Below are 18,771 nucleotides of genomic sequence, written 5' to 3' on the forward strand. Positions count from 1 at the left end.
AAATAAAATAAGGCGATGGCACTCAAAGGGGAGAAAATTGGATGTATATATAAGGAATTCAATTTCCATTCATTTTTCAGTGAGAATTTTTAAAGACGAGAAGGTTGTAAAATTATAGTCATATTTTGAGTGAACACGAGACTGATTTCTTGTTTATAAACCAACACTCATGTTTTGTTATGCATATATGACTACAGTTAATTTTTTATCTTTATGTTTATTTTTAACTTTATTATTTTTATCTTTATGTTTATTTAGTGCTTTTGTCATGCATTTCTGTCATTATCCTGAACAAAAGAGGTGAAGATAGAGTGGCTTAAAAAGTAAAGAAAAAACCATCCAGACAAACAGCTCACCCTCCAAAAAAAATCTCAAACCAAAACAAAAGTTTGGATGGAGAAAATCCCTCTCTATTATTTGGGGTAATTTATTGGTCTTTGTCTGAGTATTTCATTTAGATTGTGGTATGGTAATTATTTTTATTGTGAATTAACTCAGAGGGGCTCAGATTAGCAAATGAGTGCTTTTCTAAATCTTACTAAGAAAGATCAATAAGTGATTCTAAAATTACTTGTGACAGATCTCAGCAATAACAGAGGAATATAGTTTTCAATTCACTTGTGTACTTCGGTGCATTTATGTAAATGAGACTGATTATATGTTATGGCTGTGCAAAGAATTGATTTTTTAATTTAGCTTCTGAATTAAGCAATAGAAATAATTTTTGTTCTGCGAAACCAGTGGTTTGTGGTTGGGTTTGGTTTTTTTTCACTTTAAGTTCCAGAATGATTAAAATAAAATCACTTAGTTTGAGACTAAAGTGTTTTGTGGCCTGTATAAACAATTTTCCTTAAGCACAGGTAAGAAAAGGCAAAGAAGGAGTTGGACCAGGTCCAGACAAAGCTGCTGGAGAAAGCCGAATCTTTCTTTCTGTTTGAGTATTATAACATCCATCTGCACTATGCAGCTTAGGTTTAGTTTTCAGGTCATCTTATGGGAATTAAATCTTAAACTTCTCTAATCCTAAATGCTGAGCTTTGAATGGTTTTGAAAAGAGGACAATTCTAGCACAATTAAGAGAAACCTCATTTTCTCTTTTCTCTGCATTATTGTCAGAATATCTGTAGCCTCAGGAGAAATTAATAATTTAAACTATGAAATAAACTGTCTCAGATTCCTACCCTCAATGAGAAAGAGAACACAATTGAGTTCATGTAAGTACCAATAACAGGTTGGATGTGGAGCTTGTGAAGGCTGGGAAATTTGTGGATAAGATATCCACATGTTGGGGATACTCTATTATATATGAGACATCATCACTGGCTCAGAGAGAGCAATAGCTTGATAATATGGGGTTCAGAAAACTTTTCAAGAACCACTGGATTTGAAAGCACTAATAAAATACAGCAGAGTTGAAACTAAACATGCTCTCCCATTTCTTCTCTGTACCCTGGAGTTAGGATGCTAACCTAGGATCTGTGAGAAACCTGGGAATTTATTCATTGGACTGCCATATTTTGCATGAATCTCAGGAGCACTAGATTAAACAGGCCTAATGATAGTCCTATATTTGCATGTATGTAACAAAAATTTGAAAATTCTGGTAATGAGCACATTTGGCTTGCACTCATATCATTTTGAAGTGACTGAAAAGACTTTTGTGGAAGAATTTATACTTTGTCAAATTATCATCAACATCATCATCATCATCTCTACTCATGTCTCCTCATCTGTCACCAGCCTTAGTTGCAGTCCTTCAATGGATGAAGATGGAGCAGAAATAAAAGATACCATTGGGAAGACTTAGCACAATAAGGGTGTTTGATATGGAGTATGTTTCCTTTTGCATCCTGTTACTAAATTTCTACAGTTACAGGAAAGGGGAGAACTATTTCTAGTTTGTCAAATGTACCAAGTTTTGGTCTTACAGAATAAAAACATTTGACTTTAAGAATTGAAGAGCTTAAATGCAGATTCAGGAAAAAAATTAAGATACTGATGCATTTCAAATTTGGAACATGACTGTATGAAAAAGGGCAATGGGCAAACAGAGCAGTAGCTCCCTCTGTTCCTCTGCTTATGGGGTGTAGTGACTTCCTTGACTGTTTTGGACTGATTTTAGTTTCTTTGTCATGTATTTCAGTATTTTGCAGACTGAACAAAGGAACATCAATCAGAATTACAACAGATGCTGTTTCCTGCTGTGTTATTACATCCTAAATACAAAAGTCTTCTTTCTCTCTGTCCCGCCTTCACACATACACTTAGACACAGAAAATTTAGAATAAGTGAGTTTTCATAACCTGATGGTTTAAGTTTGTGGACGAGATTAGAGCCTAAATTAAATCCAAATTAGTAAGAGAAAACAAGAGGCTGTTTTAACCTAATATACAGTGTTATAGAAACTTGTTTTTGAAAGCAGAAACATGAATTATGTAAATTATATCTGTTTAAACTAAAGTTACTCTTGATTATGCAATTTCGAAGTTTCTAGGGAAGTCATGAAAGTGTCTTACTGCGAACCTAAAATTTTTTGTAGAGGAAGTGTGCATGCACAGTACTATCATAGGTTTGTTTTCTGAAAGTGTCAGAAAGAGGATTTCAAAGGACATTTTTGGCAATCAAGTTCAATTTTCTGCTATTTCTGGCTATGTTGTTACAATCATTTTTAAGATTTGGACATCTACATTAAAATAAACTTTTTTTCCCAGAGTTCCTCAATATTTTCTTCCCAAACTCCTCACTCTAGATGGATGGATTTTAGAGCTTCTCTTAGACGATAAGTGTTACGATCTCTTTCTACTGAAATGGGATACAGTATTAGCCACATCCAAGGTTTCTGTTTACTCTCCTTACTCACATATTTATCTTTACCCTATTTTGAAATTGCTTTAAAATTAAGTTCTGAATTATCTTTTTGAATATATGTCTTCTTTGGTTTTTATTCAAGCTTCAAGCTGCTCCCTGTAATTATTGATCTGTTAGCTATGTATTGACTCAAGAAAGGATAAAACTTATTCATTCAAAGAACTCATGATGTAAATTTATGAGTGAAATATTTTCCTTCACTGCACTATGTAGTTACATAAAGCTGTCCATTAAGAAGTGTATTAATACAAACATTTTCATCAATCTGTGGAGTTTACCCTGGTTCTTAATTGAGGCCATTCACAACAGTAGGCAGTAATTGATTTAACAATAGTCTTGGGATGACTCATACACAAAACTATTTTTGAAATACACCATAAAAATTTTGCCAAAAGGCAAGTAGTTATTCTCTCCAAAGCTGATAATATTTTGCTGCATCTGCAGAGACCAGGCAGATTCTCCCCGAGCACTCTTTTTTCCCCTTCAGCTTCCTACTCAAACTAAGAATATAATTCTTAACTCCTTCAGCACTGAATTCCCTATTCCCTGCAACTGTTCTAATTCAGATAATAGCCTTTATATTATTTTTATGGAGCAATGTCTTTTGCCAAGTGTCTTTAAAAGTGATTTTCTGTGATGCACATAGATTGAATTTTCAGTTCTATGCTTTCCATACCTGAAACTGATCAAAATATTTCAGAAGGCACATATTGCTATACTGAATCTGGTGATGTCTGTATGTCATGAGCCCCTCCTTTTCTGTCTAAAGCTTTGTAGTAATGTATATGATTGCAGAATTATTTGGTCTTGCAAAGCACTGCCTTCTCTACATCTGAACTCCATTATGTTTTAGAAGCCTAAAGACTGTTTCCCAAAATATCCAATCCAGAAACTGCTTGTTGGACAGTCTCATGAACTGGGAAGAGAGAATTCAATCTATGACAAAACACAGCTGCTTCCTTCAGAAACCATTGTTTGGAAAAAGATGTGATTACTAGGGTGCATTCACTTGTCACACTGCTTAGAGGTTGGAGCATCCTGGTGGAAGGCAATATACATAGGTTTAATCATCTCTCCCTAGATAATTTATGCCCATTACATTTAGTGTGGGATTAAAACAAAATAGTAATGCCAACAATGTTATTCACCCACTATGGAGCCTATCCAAAACTAATATTTCTAGCTGGGTGCTCTGGATATCACTGTCAGCCCCAAGCTAAGCTATAGCTTTATTGGGAGGCAGTTTGCTTGGGATATGAAAGCTGTGCATTTAAGCTTGTTGGAGTTGAAGGGAAAGATATAATTCTCTGCAACATTCTACATTCAAAGGGTAGGTAGCATCAGACATGCTTTAAAAAAGTTGAGCCCTTCTTGATTGTTTATATGTTTAGCCTAAGGAAAGAATTTAGCGCCTGAGTCCAAATCGCTTAGTGAAGTCTCTTTAGATTAAAAAAAACCCCAAAAACTGTAAACTCTGTATCCCTCCAGATGTCCTCACTGAGAATGTGGAATAGCTAAGCCTTGACAAGTTTAGTGAATTTCTGTATCAGCAGTAGCATTGACCTGCATCTTCATCCTGCAACAGCTGGTGATACTTGTACTTCTAACAGCCAGGGAACGAACACTCTTCAGCACTAAGGACAACTGACACAGACTGGCCACAGCCACATAATATTCTTAGCCTTGGGCCTGTGCCTGGGACAGTATCCCTGGATCCAAAGATACAGTAATGACTTCATTTTCTTTATTTTTCAGTTAATATGTTTGAAATAATGAAAGAATGTTGAAGCCCAAAATGTTGTTTGCAAAGCTTGTTACTGAGGCCATCTGTTACAGATTCTGAGGTGTCATAGACAGGACTTGGGGGTGTATTCAAGGTGGAAGACTTGCTGGAATAGTGCTGGAGGTGGTAGTAGGTTAGTAGGGGATAGCAGGGTAGAGAGAGCTCTGGGTGGGGCAATGGCCCTTGGTTCTTCCAATGCCAAGTGTTTTCCAGAAGACTGTTAGAGGGTACAGGTGAAAACCATGCCAGAGATTATGTTAATTATTAAGCAGTATGAATGGTTGAGCTCAGGGTTTGAGCTTGCTATCTAGTCCCACTTTATTCAGCAGTGTAGACATAGACAAATGAGATAAGGTTTTACTGCTGGGGTAATTTTCCCCTAATCCAAAAAATGTGCAAACATGAGTAGATAAGGAGACGGAAGCAGGTAACATCCAGCTGGTTTCAATAACAAGGACTGGGCAAAGGTAGTGCAAAACACTTGGTTTTCCCCTTCAAAGCTGAAGTAAACTATTCTTTTACCCTCTACTACACATACATATTTACTGGATTTTGTTAGAATGGGAATGCTAGAGACGCCAGAGCAGAAATGGAAAGTAAAAGAGGAAACCAGATCACAGAGGTGCAAAGAAAGAAATATGAATGTGTTATAAACTCAGAAGTACAGAAGTGAGTATAAACAGGACTTTCATAAATACAACAGATTGCAATGACACCTTCATCCCAGGCCCACAATAGATCTTTGGAAGGACTATTGACGTCACTTCTATGGTATCACCTTTTTTTCAGGTATTGGTTTTAAATAGCAGTTTCAAGTAATAAATTAGTCTAGAAGTATGTCAGTAAAACAGAACAGCTTCCTGAATTTTAAAAAGGAACTGTTACATCTTTGGACAACCCTGGTATCCAAATCTATCTCTCTTAAAAATTTTTAAAGTAGACGTCATCCTTTGAAACATTTTGAGACAGTATGTCTATAAATTACAATAAAATAAGAAATATGCAGATACATTCAAAATATAAACACAAAAATATGGCAGTTTATTTCATTCTTTATAGATTTTTATATTATCACTTAATTCTAAATTATGATTTTGTAGCTTTCCAAATTACTCAAATTCCTACCTTTAGTATAATTTGTCAGTCTTTGGCTGAAAATTACTCTAGTAAATTCCTTAAGGTCAACAGAAATGACAAGAGATTTTGCAGTTGACCGGTTTCTGAAACAAATATATAAAGAAAAAACTTCTAATTATATTAATTTCAATTAATTGTAATTATATTACAATTCAGTGGTAATAGTGTTTTTAAAATGCAGAACACTGTTGCTGTTTCTTGAAAAAATCTCTTTTAGTATAATTTTCCTCACAACATTCCATGCTGTAGGTTTTGTGATGTAGTTATTTAAAGGGATGTTAAATCACTTTTTAAAATATTATAGGTGAGCATCAGTTACATGCTTATACTATTTATTTCAATAAGACAAATTAAATGCTGTGACTCCATCCTCAACCAAGTGCTTTGACTGCAGTAGAAATGTGGATCTGTAAAGGGCTGAAATGGCAGGTCATTCTCCACATAGTGCTTTTACCTTTCAGTTACAGTATGATTTTTGAGACTTAGAGTGAGAGGTACTTCACAGAAAAATGGCCTGAAGTGAAGAAGAGCTGATCAAGCCTTTTGTCATTGAAAAGTAAATCAACAGCCGGCTGGTTTTAGAATCTCATGGACATGGCTTTATAGTGTCTCTCTGAGAAATATTATTTCTAATTTTTTGAGGGGATAAGCAAATCTGTAAGAAATGTTTGCTGAGAAGTCAAGATCCCAAGCTGGGAAGGAGGGATAAGATATAACTGTAACACCTTTGATTCCTTTGATGATCCCCACACTATAACTCTCTCTTACTTTGGGCAGGAGCACTAGCCTACTATTTTTTAGTGCATTGACAGCTATATAAAGCTGCAAAGGTACTGAATCAAGTACATTATTTACTAGCAAAGATGACAGTGGGAAAAGCTTGAATGACAGCTCTATGCTCTGCATTACCATCTAAAGATGAAGATCTGAGAACAAATCTATCATAAGGGCTTTGTACCGTAAGGACTTCTTTGAGAACAAAGCCCAAAGGGCTGCAATCACGTACTCATGAGCCTGAGAAATCCAGGTCTCCTTTATGAGTAGGAGAAAAGATGCTGTACTGCTTCTTTCAATGGCCAGTTACAAGCACAAATCCCAATAAACTTCATTTAAGTACTCTGTGTGTGTACTGTATTAAAAGGTTTTTCAACTGTCTTGCTTAAAAAGATCTCTGATCTGCATAGATGAGATGATGATGATCAGCCTTAGCCACCCAGTCAAGTAATTTATTAAGAGCATGGATTTTGTCCAGATTCTGCTTGCTCTGTTTTGTGAGTTGCTGTTCTGGACAGCCTAAATCCTGAGGAAACTAAATTAATTTCCTCACCTGTGTACAGTTCTCCACCTCATTCACCAATGACACATATTGGCCCTATACGACTATAAAAGCATCTTTTTATTTTCTTATATAAAAGAAATCTGTCATGGAACTAAACAAGTTGCCACCAGGTTTGGTTTTTTTGTTGGGCTGATGTGATATTTTCTGATAGCAAGAGAGACTGTAATCAGGCAGTCTCTATCTCTACAGGTGGTATTATTTGACAGTGAAACTGGGAAAAACTTTCTGTCCTTGTACCCTAAAAGGCAGGGAACATGTTCAGATGAAGTATATAAATATCATTGTGAATGAAGCGAGAAGGCCAAAATACACTGACAAGGACTGGAAGGGGTTGCTGTAAGCTTTAGTGATGACGTTTGCTTTGCATTAGTCCTCTTCATCAAGGAAAGAATGCACTTCATACAACAGGCTGATTCAGGGTGTTTGGGAGACTCTGAGAATCCCTCATCAAGACAAGTGTGAATCATTTCTGTGAGAGAGAAAAATCAGATTAATAAAAAGGAAGGGGACAGCTCAGCATCAGAGAGATGATTCTCTGAGAGGCAGAGAGTCATATTCAACATTGTTCTCCATGTGATTTAGGGCAGAAATTAAAACACAGGTTTCATCCTGCATTTTAAGAGCAGAAATCCCATTTTGAGAAACACCGATGAGGTGAAATTGGTATTATGTGTAATTGTGTAAATAAGCCTAGTTATGCAGTAGCTGTAGTTTATTTAAGTAACTGCCATATTTCCAAGTTACTGGGAATGAATATCTGAATGCAGATATTTTCCAGGATGACGTAAATGTTTCATGCCTAATTTTCAAGTAGTTGTGGTAAAATAATCAGCACCTGCTGATATGGCTGGATTTTTGTAGCATTCTTTTGGTAGCTAGTAAATCAGCTGAACTATCTATCACACATCACAGGTTTTTTCATAGTTTATGGTCATACCCAAGGAAAGCATTTCAATGGATGTCTCTCAGTAAATAAAGGAATGGCCATCTTGACTTCAGAAACGTAAGGCAAAGCTTTTGTTTGTTTCTTCAGTAAGATAACTACATTCTACAAATAGCCTTGATCTTTCCCCTCAGAGATAATAAATTTACCATTATCTTCTAGAATTTTCCTATTTTGTAATTTAAATTTGAATTTCATCTTTAAAGAAAAAATGTACAGGATCAGTAACAGATGAACCCACATTTATTGAATAAATTTTGAAAAATATAGAAACAGTAATTTATATCCAAGAAGTGCCTGATTTTTCTGATTAACAAGTTAACAATGTCTATTCCCAAGGCTGTAATTTCTATCACTATAAGATATATTAATGAAATAATTATATATTGTAAAATTGGTGAATGTATAGCTTCATGTTAAGCTCTATATTTCATGGTACAGCTTTTTATCAGTATATTTTGTAATATGGTAATGGAGCTTGGTAATCATAAAAAGACCATTATGCCAGATGGGTAAATAAATAAGTAAACAAATAAGCAAAACAAAAAAACCCAACCAGCACAACAAAAAACCCCAGCAAACCAAGGGCAGGTACTTGGATAGAAACATCTATGAAATAAATGTTTACATAGTATTGAATTTGAATAAAAAATTCAAAACTTTTTTTTTGTGAAGTATTTCCACACAATAAAAACTCGCATGTGTAGGTGAATGAATTCTAAAAACTGCCAATGAAATTCAACACTGATAATAGCACAGAAATGCACATAGAAAGAACAATCTTAGCTGTAGATACAATCACATGCATCAGTGTAACTGTTTCCACATGAAAAGAGATCTTGGGAGGTTTTTTGCGGTCAGTTCCCTGGCAATCTGAGTTTGATACAGAGCAGAGCAGGGAACATAAATATCCTAATGTGTAAACGTGGAATGTGCAAATAATAAATATTTTATTAATTTCTGAAAATACAAACACATAGAAACCTCCAAAACTGTAAAAAGCATGGAGAAGGGTGTATGGCATAATAAGAGGTAAAAACCTGCTTAGGACAAGTGGAAAATAAATTTAAGATTTTTTGTGTTTCAAATTCTGATTGCTTTCACTTCAGATATATAATTTCCAGAGCATGTGTTTGGCATGTTTTTATCAAAAAGACAAATAATTTAGTATATTCCAGGATGCTCTTTAGGATTGATGGTTTTTCTTCTAAATTAAGTGCTTGAAAATTAGACACTAAATTTAGTCTTAGCTATCTCCCTTATAGATGCTACAGAAAAGTTTCAGCTCACCTTAACATAGTGATCCAAAATTGCTCCAATGAGTTGCCCTTGAGGTGTCTAGTTTCATCCATCAATTCTAAATATGGCTTAGAGTGTCTAACTCAGCTACAGTAACGTGCTGCTGTTATTTCTGCCATACGTATTTCTGCCACCTCTTTGGTCTACAACACTGTCCTGAAGAAATCCTTTATCGTGATGGAAGGTTGATCAGCTTTCACTTCACTTCTGAGATACCTAACTTGTCACAGACTGTTGGCCATTATTTTATCATACAAACCTTTAACTGAGGACAAATCAACTAGTTAGCAGTATATAAAAGAAAAGTCAAAAAGAGCCCCAAAACAATCAGTTGGGCATGCAAAACTACATCTAGTGCTAGCACTGGCAAGGAATGAGGAGAGTTTGCATATTGTATACACTGCTTACCTCTCTGCAATGTATGCTTATTTCAAAGCTTCTACTGTTTCAAGAGATGTTAGTAATTACAGAAGAAAACAAATTTTTGATGGAGTATGATGATTTGAATGGAATGGGAACACATGAAATATTAATAATAACTTGCAGGTCATGAGTTAGTGAAATACTTTTTCAGTTTTCTTGCAAACCATCATGGTTTCCTACCCTTGAAAAAATCAGAGTGGTTAAATCTCACTGCAAAGAATTGTTCTTGAAGATTGTAATTAAGGTTCAAATCCAATTGTAGCCAAAATATTGCATTGTATATGTGCATAGCATTTTTCTGTACGGTTTTATCAGTTAAGGCTGTAGTATTTCCAGTTTTATTGTTACCTGAGAAATCCATTTCCAGCATATTTTGTTCATGACACTGTTCACCCATTGTAAGCACATAAGATTTGTCCTTCAGACACTGCATAACCTTCCTGTCAGTTTTTGGGATGATTTAATAAAATTGTTGTTGACTCTAGCATGCTTAATGGTCTGGAACATTTTTGTATTAACAATTTGCATATTCCTAATGAAAACACTGAGGTATTTCACTGTCAGCTGTTTGCCAGTCATAAATTTCACCTTGCAACATTTGGACTGAAAAGCATTTTTTTCTCCATGTGCCTTTATTACATGTTTTTGCTTCTTGCTATTCTTTGCTTAGCGTTGAAGCTGATGTGAAATGAAGTGTATAAATATGCCTTTTCTTGTATATTTTTGCACAAGACAGTAAGGTGGAAAATCTGAACTTTCTATGTTTAGCAGGACAAGTCCAACTTAAAAATGCAGGAGTTTGATGTGGTTCAGTGAAAGCACAGTCATATATTAGAGGAAAATAAAGGTAGCAGGACTAAGTGCGGATTTAGATACAGAAGACTATTCAGTAGAATTAATGAACATTACCCTTTTATTCTTAAGCAATGAATGTAAGAGTTATTTTATTCCAGGGCATTATTATTATCTGTATCCAGCATGAACTGTGGAAAATGTACAGTGATTTGCATTGCATAAAAGAGAAGTTATGTTTGGGTTAGAATTAGAAGTATGAAATATGTAGTAATTTTACTCTTGGAGTGTCCCTGTTGATATGGCAAGTATTATATTTGGTTTTTATTAAGTAGGAGATTATCTTTCATCTTAACAAATGTCTTGCACTTTTACTTTCTAATGAGACAAAATGCCTTCCACAGCAAATTTGGTTGTAAGTTTTGTCAGTAGAAGTTTGCCCTATTTAACATTGTTCTTTTCAGAACTTCTCTGTCTTGAGGTCATTACAGAATGCTATTGTTTAGGAGGTTTTTTTTGTGAAATTATTAGCACAATGTCTCTACATAGGACATCAACACTGGAGTCAGAGAAAATGAAAAAAAGAAATAAAAATGCTTTTCTCTTCCAAGAAGTTTGTGATCTGTCATTAATTCAGAATTAAACTTTTGGGCACTCAGCAAAACAGAAGATCCTTCTGATGAAAAAGTTTATTGCCAAGTTCAAATCAATCAAAATAATTCAAAATAACATACATTCCAGATTTTTCCTTATGAAAATACTTTTCTTTTCCAAGGTGAGACCTGTTCATGCTTCATTGCTAATATTTTTTTAACTTATTGCCTCTTCTCTGAAATTAATACCCAAAGCATGAGACAACTGTACAAGCAGAAAAGGTCTGTCTTCACATCTCCTGTTGCAATTAATTTTCCACTTAGATATAAATAATAACTGAAGCAGAGAATTCACCTTTACTGTGGTTCTTCACAGGAGTGAATTTAATTTCAAAACAGTTAGTTTCCTTCTCTCAACCAAGAATATTTAGTCATTTATATGAAGAGAAGCAACTGCATGGAGATATTTATGTTTAATACAATCACCTGGCATGTACAAAGGGCAGGAGAGTTCCAAAAAGTCTCCAAATTTTCAGTAAATATCGGATATATTCTTTAATCTAATGATCCCTTTCAGTCTGTTTATCCACAACCTCCCAATATTCAGTGCTTTGTCAAGAGGCCATCACATGTTTGGGTGGTATAGCTTATGCTGAGTTTCTTCATCTTATAAGTTCAGGATAGTTAAACCTTTTCCAGAATTTTTTTTTTTTTTTTTTAAGTTTTCTCTGAACACCTGACATTCCCACTTATTTTTCAAGCATTTCTTTTCGTACCCATATAACCTATGCGTGGCCACCATTCTTCAACTTCCTATCATGCAAATTAGCCTAACATTCCCATTAAAAAACCAGGTTGAACCAAAACAGTTTTCTCCCAGGTCCTATGTTAAACAGACAATTACCCTTACAAATTGAATTCTAATAATTTCTTTCTGTCCTTGACAGATTGCTCCATCTCTACAACATAATGAAATACACGTGCTTCACAAGAATGGCAACGAACAAACGCTGGTTCATAGATGTTCTCTTCTCCTTCCAAGGAAAAGTACAGGCAAGGGAGGAGCATAATTTGCAATGACTCTTTTCAGGAGGGAGTTTACAGCTCTAGTCTTGAGTTAAACAGCCAGTTAAACAGCTGAAAGACATGCAGTCCAGAGCTCTGCCTGTTGTCTTGGGGTGTAGGGGTGTGTGGGAGGGTGTGTGTGTGGGGAAGGATGGTGGGAGTGTGTGTGTGTTCCTGCTACAAAAGAAAGGTGCCTGCTTTAAAAACCTTTGCTTCTGTCACAGATTCCTAAATCAGACACACAGGGAGTTTCAATAGGACATAATCGCTGTCTTTGAAATATTCAGGTCCCTAGCTTTTGACAAACTACAATATCAATTCAACAATTTTTCCTCTGTTTTTCTGAAAATTATTATAACCAAAATTGAAAGTGAAAAATGAGTCTGTGACAAATAAGGTCAGATTTTGCTCCTAAATATAATTTTCTCTTAGCATGCTGGTATTACTGTTATGTCTATTATGACATTTCTATGAATAAATAGTTAATATTATAAGAAGATCTATTTCTATTCCAAGTGATGCTTTTCCATTTTTTCCCTAGAAATATTCAACCAGAATGTGATTTACAAGTATTACCTAGTTTTTATGTTGCAGGGTCTTTCTTTCTGTAAGATACTTACATACACAAATTCATAATATATAAGCGTACATATATTCAAATATACTTTTCTACAGTTTTGAATCTGCCAATTTGAATCATGAAATCATATAACTGCTGCAAATAGAGCAAGCAATTTTTGTTGCATCAAAAGACTCAATGTACAAACTTATGATGATTATAAGAACATTTCTTTACAGTGAAAATATTACTATTTCAAATATTAAGTTACAGTGACAAGGTCCCCATTGCAATGTGATTTTATATACTTCTTCAATCTTTCATAATCCCTCCTTTCTGTGACAAGGCTGTCAAAGAAATGCATGCAGTATGTTTTTAGGTAACCCTGGAATCATTATATGTAGAGCTCAGAAGCAGACCAAAGGAGAGACACAGAAGTAAAATAGAAAGGATATCCTTATGTTCCTTCCACACATGAAACTCTAGGAAGCATAGGCTTGAAAGAAAATCAAGCTGCAGGGATTAGACATCAATGTAATTTTAGAGCAGTTACTGCAGATGAACAGAATTTCTGGAAACCAAGACAGGCAACCACTTTAAACATGCAGGTATAGTCTCAGAGGATAAACTGTGCCTCATAGAATATTTAGCCTTTTGCCATCATGAAAGTCGTTACCCTGTTTTCCAGTTCTGGATGGTGAATGCCATATTCTCATAGAGATTACATGGAATTGCAAAATTTCTAAGCAACTGGGTTTTGTGTCTACCTGCTCTTATAGAGAAATGTGTACATTCCTCTAAAAAGGTTTGGTGGCATTTTCTTTCACAGGAAAGCATTGCAATTGACAGGATAAACATTACATGTTTACACAGTTGAATAAATATTTTACAGGGAAAATATTAAATCAGTTTTCCATTTAGATGGTCTGGGACAGTTGGAAGACATTTACATTTGTAGCATCCTCTCTCTTAGTGAGTGGAAGGGATTGTAATAGTGTAAAATTACTGCTAATAAAGCTAAAGTATTCTTTGACAGAACTCCATATACTGTATTAGGAGTGTAAGTACAGAGGAAAAAAGTGGCTCCAGAGAAACCTGTTTTAGACAATGAAGTTTTCTTTTGTGGGCTTTTTTTCTGTTTTGTAGTGGGTTATTTGTTGGGATTTTTTTCCCTCACGGAAATTCCTTAGCAATAGAAAGAGTAACTCTGATGCTGATGACGATTTCTACACTGGCAACAGACAATATAGTGGTGTCAGAGTGTCTGTTTCCATCATGACATTCCCAGGGGACCAGTATGAAACTAACCTAGTTAGCAGTCACAGCCAGTGATATCAGACTTCCCTAAAATTCTCTTTTCAACAAAACCAGCCTCATCTGTTGGCAATATCACTGGGTTCCTTAGGCGATATGGAAGCCAAAGGCATTGGGAATTTTTTTAAATAATTTTTATCAAAATACTGTTATTGTTGTTATTGTTATCTCTCATACGTGAAGACTAGGCCATCTTTCAAGTAGTATTCTATTACATCTCGCATTCTATTAATTTTTATGATAATAATTTAAAATTAAGAATTATATCAAGAGTTTGACATAGAATGAATTTGCTAATTCGTTTTTTCTTGTTCTTAATTTCTGTCCTCAGGCAAAAGTAAATAATACAGTTCAACACTGAGTTTCCCACTGGATTATTGCATTATACTTTTAAAATATAAGAAAGATCTTAGGGTTCAGAAAGGCTCCACAAAACTTTTCTATGTAGACATCATAGTGTAACATATTTTGATATATCTTCTTATTTAAATTCCAGTCTGGGTAACTGGATTCAGATTCAGAATAACAAATTCCTCTGTGTTTCAACTGAGAATTTCAAGGTTGTCTGTGAGGTGAAGTGTGAGTCTCCTGTCGACAGCACTGGAGACTACAGGGACTTCATTAGATACAGTATCTGTAGAAAAACAGGCAGGTTTATAGATGGTATCTAGAGGAACGGTACAACAGGGAAAGATTTGAGTTATGCAATGATCAAGGCCATCAGGATTAGCAGGATAACAGGGTGCAAAGAGAAATGCAGTTTGATGGGTTTTTTCTCAACTGAAGAATTCTTTCAAGAAACTCAAAGTATTGCAATAAGTCATTCATTAATCAACACCTACAATCAACAGCCTTATCTGAGGAAAGGGAGCAAATCAGAAAACAAAACTGTCCAAAATCTGGACATCATAGTAATTGAAGGAAGTGACCAATGGTTTTGATCTTTTGAACATTGTGCTTTCAATTTAAGTATGTTCCTTGATCCTGGGTGGTAGAACTCGGATTAATAGTAATGAAATAGTGATGGCATCTCTGCCATTATAATCCAACTTTATAAATTGAGGGGAAATGTTGTTAAAGTTTATCACTTGGCAGTTTCTAATTCATAGTTGAATATTCCGCCTAAAAATAATCTGGGAGATGAAAAAGCTAAACTTGCAAGCTTTTGAATTGCATCTAAAAGCATTACATCATGTTGCTTGGAGCTTCTCACATAGAGTGAGATTTCGGTGTTAAACAGGGAAAAGTGTGATTAATTTCCAGAAACAGTGTGAAAGTTGTTGCAATGGTCAGTTTGTGTGAGCACAGTTTGCATCATTCACTAACTATGCCTTGGTCCAAGTTGAATTGCATATGTATGAATTTTGGATTAATTTTGCTATAAGGTTTTGAAAACTAATCTCTTGTTTACTTGATAATACAGTTGAAATAAAAAAGATTCAAAGCATCTTCAACATAGTGCAAGAGGCTAGACTGACAAGATAGGAATGAAAGAGAGACTGGCCAAAGGTTGCGTGTGGATTTGAGTGACAAGAGTAATAGAAGTTTCAGGGTTTTGTCAGGTCAGCACCTTTAGCAGCATGAAGCTTACTTATCCCTTCAGTCTTGCACTACCTGCAGCTTGTTAATCACTTGCAGTTCCTGTACATCAATATTTTTCATCTCTATGAAAAAACCCAAAACATGGTGGAAAAATAGAAGCATTGTGAATAAAGCAAGGATATTTGCCAAGCTTATTTTTTAATTTTTCCCTGGGTCCTTTTCACAGTTGAAAGACTAGAGGCATAATTCATCTGATATTTTACGAGAAACTCAATATAATACTTTTTTTTTTATTACTTTTTATTTTTCTGTTTTTTACATCTAAATGTGGTCAGACATGACTGACAACCCATTTTCTAGAACCACTGGAAATATGCCATAGAGCATCCATAAAGATGCTTTCTCCCCTGAAAACACTTTGATAGATTTATGTGCATGATACAATATCATGCAAGAATATCCAAAGGTGTTTTGAGAGATCTAGTTTGGTTACTTGCTTATCTGAGCATTGTTTAACCCATACTAACACATCTTATTACTTAAATCCTTGGACTTTCTCCTGCTTTGCGTGTCAGTGGATCAGCTGTCAAAGTGCAAGGTTTCACATGTTATATTCAGTTGTATTTTGACCAAAAAATTCAGATGGGGACATTGTAGCACTGAAGTCCACAATTTAGGAAAATATTGTTTTACAAAGGTCTCGGGTAGTATTTTTCTGGTTATTTTTGCAGATTTTGGCTTATGCAAAAAATGTGCTTGCAATACCTTAAAAATTAGAAGCTGACCCCTGAAACAAACTGATAAGAGCTGATTCGGAGACAGATGATCTAGATGACAAGATTGCAAAATATTTCCAAGGGTTCTGCTCGAATGTTGGTATCAGAGACCCCTTGACTTCAAGCAAAAAGAACATTCCACTAATGGGATCTTCTCTCTTGGACAAACTGTGAAATCCCATGGTTTTTCCATCTTATATTCTTAGTGCAAAAGATAGGTTGCTATTATCTGGGAATTTGGATAGACTTTGTGTATTGTAAGTTAATCCTTTTTGATATTTTTCCTGAAAATGTTAATTAATGTCTGTATAATCTATGCCACAGGAATAGAGGTGATTCCTGTCACACAGCCCTTCTGGTACTATCCAAATTTCCCATTACTGTACATCTGTATCTTTTAAGTACGCAGATGCAATAATAAGATGAGCATAAATAATTATGAAATTTATCAATAATAGTATTGGGTGATGACTAGAAATCTGAAATCTACTCACAGTTCTGCTCATAAGTTTTCACAGCTCTCTGCCCCATCTTCCTCTCTTCATAAAAAAACAACAATCTGTTTCCATTGTAAATTTGTGGTGAGGTTTCCTAATGGAAATATTTGTATGAATGATGGAAAGAATGGCAAGAGTTACCTAACCACATTTTTGTTGCAAATGCATTTATATGCAGGTGCAACTTCAGTTATTATTAAATAGGTGTTATGTTTGTCTTTTAAAAGGACACTCAATTCAATGTAGACTTTCTCTGACAAAAGAAAGTGTTTCATTAAATCTGAGTTAAAGTTGCCCTTGTATTTGTGCCTTACCTCAGAATTAGGGTCAGTGAAATGTAACATTTTAAAATCAGAAAATTCTGAATTGTAGGACACGGAGTTGTTAATCTGCCACCTTTGAGCAACGTCTTTAAAAGTCCGCAATTATACAGATTCACACCTGGTCTTAGCCACCAAAGTCATATTTGAGAGCAAACAAAATGATATCTAACTCTTTTTTTACCTTTTCAAAGGTAAATGTGTGGCTAAATGAACTAGTTCAATATATCCCCAAGAGCTGTAACAGTGGGTTACAAATACGAAGTAACCCCAAATAGGCAATGTTCTACAATCCCTTTATATATCTGCATAAATTAAGTTGATTTTTCTGCAGGATTTTCACTCTCACAGCACTGAAAGATCAGTGTCAAGAGATGGCTTGAATTTTTTTTTCACTGATGTTGGATTAAGACACACAGAAATATCTCTTTCCTTGAATAAAGCCAGTACAGGCTCAGACCCAGATCTCCTTACACTGCCAAGTTTCTCCAACTAATCCCTTCACCATTCAATACCACTGCACTTAGCATAGTGAATCCAGCTGAAATTCATGTGGATTTTTGCCAGCAAGGGAGGAACAGTACAGTCAATATTTCACTCTCATATTTTCACATTCTTTTTCTAGATATTCACAAGTTTAAGTTACATATGCATCAACTCCTTGTTTCCTGGCTTTCAGATATCTGAAAGTCACTGGATTAAACATTCTGGAAAGAAACATGACTGTACTGATATTTTAGATCCTGGTAAAAGACATTTTTGTCAGACATTTGTTATGTAGCACACGCTTCAGATCCAAACAAACACGATTTTACTGCATGCCAAGGTAAGTTGCCAAGAAATGTTTTACACAGAGTGTGGAGAAACAGGGAGGGGGATTATGTAGCTGTTAGGAGATGCTGTAAATTCTTGAGGTCATGAAAAAGTTTGTGGAATAGAGCAAAGTAAAAAGAATGCGCAGGATTCAGTAAGAAAAATAAGGTAAGGTCAGAAGACGTTTTCTTGATTTAAAGCCCTGGAGTTGGGATCTGAAGTAGATGACAGACAAAAAGGTTTTTCTGTAGTGCTTGCTGCTGGCAGTGATTATAGGTGTCCTGGGACTAAGCAGTAGGAAACAGAGACATTGTGAATACCAAAGGGAACAAGATCAAGAATAGAATCTGCAAGAATTTCAGCAGACAGTTTAGCCCAAAAGTAAAATATAGTTTAATGGATTCCTTTTGAACTGGGGGATGTCTGTGGCATTGTTTTGTATAGGAAAAGTGACTAGCTTTGTTCTGTGTTTGTCCTACAAGTCTGGGACTCTGGAGAGAAAAATATTGCCAAACCACCAGTCACCCAGAAAATATGAAAAGAGACTAGGATAACTCATCAAGGATCCAGTAGGGCCTGTGGAAGCAAAACCAGAATAAATGTTAGAGAAAATGCATCATTCATCTCTGGAGCAGCTACACTCATGCAATGACATTGTACAAGAGATGATTACTGATGAGGTGATAAAAAGCAGTAGGGAGCCATGAA

The 18,771-nt window shown here is 35.2% G+C and overlaps 1 protein-coding gene across 10 annotated transcripts in view; it reads left to right on the plus strand.

Moving 5' to 3' along the window:
- LOC125324480 (proline-rich receptor-like protein kinase PERK10) overlaps positions 1-18,771 on the plus strand; it is a 30,737-nt gene extending 11,966 nt beyond the window's left edge. For 8 of the 10 annotated variants that reach the window (XR_007202997.1, XR_007202996.1, XR_007202992.1 and 5 more), the window contains 2 exons: positions 259-11,359; positions 12,125-18,771. The gene's annotated coding sequence lies outside the window, so the exon portion shown is untranslated. The remainder of the gene's footprint in view (positions 1-258; positions 11,360-12,124) is intronic. The other 2 variants (XR_007202990.1, XR_007202989.1) reach the window with 2 other exon arrangements.

Source organism: Corvus hawaiiensis, chromosome 4 (assembly GCF_020740725.1).
Source record: "Corvus hawaiiensis isolate bCorHaw1 chromosome 4, bCorHaw1.pri.cur, whole genome shotgun sequence".
Taxonomy (NCBI): Eukaryota; Metazoa; Chordata; class Aves; order Passeriformes; family Corvidae; genus Corvus; species Corvus hawaiiensis.